This window comes from Mytilus galloprovincialis, chromosome 5, assembly GCF_965363235.1.
Source record: "Mytilus galloprovincialis chromosome 5, xbMytGall1.hap1.1, whole genome shotgun sequence".
Taxonomy (NCBI): domain Eukaryota; kingdom Metazoa; phylum Mollusca; class Bivalvia; order Mytilida; family Mytilidae; genus Mytilus; species Mytilus galloprovincialis.
In genome coordinates, this window is record NC_134842.1 from 24534835 (window position 1) to 24539100 (window position 4266).

Here is a 4266-nt window from a genome sequence, read left to right on the forward strand (position 1 = left end):
CCTCGTAAATGTCATAATTCGTTGTGTAACGTTAATAAATGTATCCAACACATCTTTCTGACATTTCCGGTTTCTTAACTGCATTTATGGTAAGTTGATTAATGATGTTATAACCTTTAGATGTTTGATGGTTAGATGTACGCCCCTGTATAGAAGAATAAAATATCAATAGATTTTTAGAAAAGAAAATTCAAAGGACAATACAAACGTGAAAATCAATGGACAATTCGAACTCCCTTTAAATTCAAAGTGATATCCTTTGCAGGAAGACTGGGTAACATTATTTTCTGAATACTTCATAACTAAAATTATTTGGTTTTAACCCTTATATTCATAACTAGTTCAATAACAAGTTTTGCTACTTCATTTTGTGCGCAGAACACTAAAATGGTTTATGTTTCATTGCAAAGTGAAATTTAATTGAAAATTCGAGTCAAGAAAACGATTTATAATTAATTTATAAAATTTTAGAAGTAAAGGATATGTATATCGATACCCAAAGATAATTGTCAATCATGAAAATGCCAGCCGATTAACCCTTCACTTTTCCTCAATACTAGTCAGGAACATGACAGTTGTTTTCCAGTCGTGCGTTTAGTTGAATGTCCTAACTACACTTAAAACCGGATTTGTAATAACATGATCAACATGACGGGTTCCAGGATCTGCTTACCCTTCCGAAGCACCTGATATTACCCAAGTTTTTGGCGGGGTTCTTGTTGCTTAGTTTTTAGTTTTCTATGTTGTGTTTTGTGTAATACTATTGTTTGTCTATCGGGCTTTTTCGTTTGAACCATGGCGTTGTCTGTTTATTTTCAACACATCAGTTTTAATGCTCCTCTGGTATTTTTCGCACCTCTTTTGATATAGCTGCTCGTTTGATTTTGTCAGGTTTATGAACTTCACCTTTTTATATCAACACAAGATTGCGGTATCTTTGATTTTTTTTTTGCCCTACGCTTGTAACATTCCAGATTAAAATCCGCACTATTATTTTAAGATGAAGAAAGGAAATAAAAGCTTTTTTTTCAAATTGCGAGTTAAGTTTTTGTGTCTTTCTTTTATAAACCATATCCTTCCTTCTCTATTATACCTTATAAATTATTTGAAATAAAAGATCGTTTTGCCTCTGGTAAAGACGTGTTTGATGGAATGCTCAATCATGAAACAAGGAAAGATCTTATTGTAATTTTATTACAAATTTGATATTGTATAACAATATTGCATAAATATCATTTTGTCTACATGAACAAGAAAATTGTCTACATTTCGGATTAGTGTACATGATATATTTGTTATTATTGTATCAAAAGTTTTAGGTTACTATCAGGGTATATTAATATACGAGGGCCCTCATGGGGTTTTTGATTATGTGATTACTTGGCCTTTTTTTAATGATTATTTGATTATTAAGCCAAATATTTCATGATTATTTGATTACCTAGGACTGTATTTTTAGTTTATGATTATTTGATTACTAAAGATAAGCAAATATTTAATGATTATGTGATTATATTGGCAAAAAAATGGTGATTATGTGATTACTAGGACCCCCCATGAGGGGCCTCTAAGATTTATTGGGATATATAATCAGTATATTATAACTTGTGCTTTTTGGGTTATCAATCCTGGTGTAATAGTATTACATGTTCATAGGGTGTCAGTTTTCATTAATTTTGACACCAAGAATTAATTCAGGATGTGGTCTCCATAAATAGAAAGTTTCGTTTAAATTAAGCACTTAGTCTGATATTTTTAATGTTTTTTGGCATATAATAACTTTTCCCTACGCGAATAAACTTGGAATTGCATATTATAGTCATAAAGTTTTTGTCAAATTATTTACGGGTAAAACTTTTTACAACGTTATTCGTGTATTTATTGTGACGTAATCTATAAAATACTATCTGTTTTCAGCTTTGAATTTCAAAACAGACAAATTGAAATAAAAAATCAAACAATGCAAATGTGTTAATTATTACGTCACATTCGTATTCAATATTCCGAATGAATGTCAAGAAAGACATATGCATATGAAAAAAATGAATTTTGTAAAAGTACTGAATTTTCCTTAACCTTTAGCCTGACAGGCAATATGTAAAATGAATGAAAATATCTAGTCAGTATGTAAAATGAATGGAAATACCTAGTCAGTATGTAAAATGAATGGAAATACCTAGTCATTATGTAAAATGAATAAAAATATCTAGTCATTATGTAAAATAACTGAAATTTTTAAACAATATGTTCAATTTCAGGAAATGAGTTTGGGGCGACTGTCGTACAAGTGAGAGGAAAAGCGCTATGAAACCTGGTTCAATCCACCATTTTCTACATTTGAAAATGCCTGTACCAAGTCAGGAATGTGACAGTTGTTGTCCATTTGTTTGATGTTTATTATGATTTCATTTTGCCATTTGATTAGAGACTTTTGTTTTAAATTTTCCTCGGAGTTCAGTATTTTTTTTATTTTTTCATTGATATATCTATATAATATATATGACCAAAGTTACAATATATCTTGTAAAAAAAACCTAATAGTTCGAAAAAATAAGTTAATTTTACAAAAGGTTATATTTCTATTAGTAGTTTCTTTCTAGTAAAACTACCTCGAGTATGTAGTTCATACACACGTAGTATTTTTATTATCCTGTTGTCACGTTGACAGAAAGACAAATTCTTCTCATTATTATATAAAATGTTTTAAATGACTTGATAGAAAATTTTGATTCAAAATCGAAGTTGTTTTAACAGAGTAATATTGACAAAACTGATTTTTTCGTGGTCCGTGTTTCGGCAAATGTGACTGTAGTGCTCAAGTCGAATGATATATTTTCAATAAAACTGGACCTATTCTAAAAAAATGGAACTATCCGTTTTGAATTTTGCTTAGAGATATTTTTTTTATTTTATTGTTTAATATTGGAGTTGATCATTGCATGAATGGCGGCTTCGAACTCATTACTCGAAAGGCTGGTGATAAAGTAGTTCGAATACTTAGACAACTCAGCCATAGAATGCCTGAAAAAAATAGTTAATTCGTAAAATGTAATAAAACGTCTAAACTATCAAATGCAAATCCCTCTGGCAAAGTCGACCTTTCGGAAGTTTCATCAAAGGCTTTTTTAAGATTTTTTAGTTTGCATTTTCATACGCTTAGTCTTGGTTCGTACCAGTTAACCGTGTCCACAGATGATATCTGAAATGTTCCTTACGTCATTACTACAACCCCCTTCCCTTTCATGAATGTGACCTACCAAATTGGACTATTTATCGAATTTGTTATAAAAGAGGGACGAAAGATACCAGAGGGACAGTCAAACTCATAAATCGAAAATAAACTGACAACGCCATGGCTAAAAATGAAAAGGACAAACAGATCCTGCTCCACATATGGCACCCGTCGTGTTGCTTATGAGATAAGAAATCCGGTAAATAGTCTAATTCGGTAGGTCACATTTATGAAAGGGAAGGGGATTGTAGTTACGACGTAAGGAACATATCCGATTATGAAACGGTTATTCCATAACGGTCAACCAACTCGTGATGGCTTCCGTAAAAATTTACGAAGAGATGATTTCAACTTCATCATTTGGAACTCTTGATTTAATAGCTTCCTTGTGAGCAACAACCCTCTATCAAGAAATTCATGATAGGAAATGCAAGCACTGGAATATCGTATCAATTGGGAGATATATACACCGTATGCAGGTGCTGCTGGAATGTTGCTACTAAGAAATGGAAAGATTAAGGAAATATTTTTTTCTCTTTTTCATCTTTTCCAATGCGGACTTGCTTGAAAAGTCTGTGACTTGCAATATCCGAAATTATAGCTGTAAGTTTGTGTTGGTTTGAATGAGGGTTTGTAACATTGGTTTCCAAACATAAATTGAACAGAGAATGAAGTTTTGAAAGGGGTAATTAATAAAGTGTCGTGCGAATGTGATGAATACCACATGAGCAACATGAGCAACACGACGGGTGCCATTTGTGAAGCAGGATCTGCTCACCTTTTCGGAGCACCTCAGATCACCCCCAGTTTTCGGTGGGGTTCGTGTTGCTTATTCTTTACTTTTATATGTTGTGTCATGTGTACTATTGTGTGTCTGTTTGTTTTTTTCTTCTTAGCCAAAGCGTTGTTACTTTATTTTCGATTTATGAGTTTGACTGTCCCTCTGGTATCTTTCGTCCCTCTTTTAAAGTTATTTCGATATAATGTGTCATGCGAACAACATGAATTGGAGCTAAGAGAACAAGACAACATGA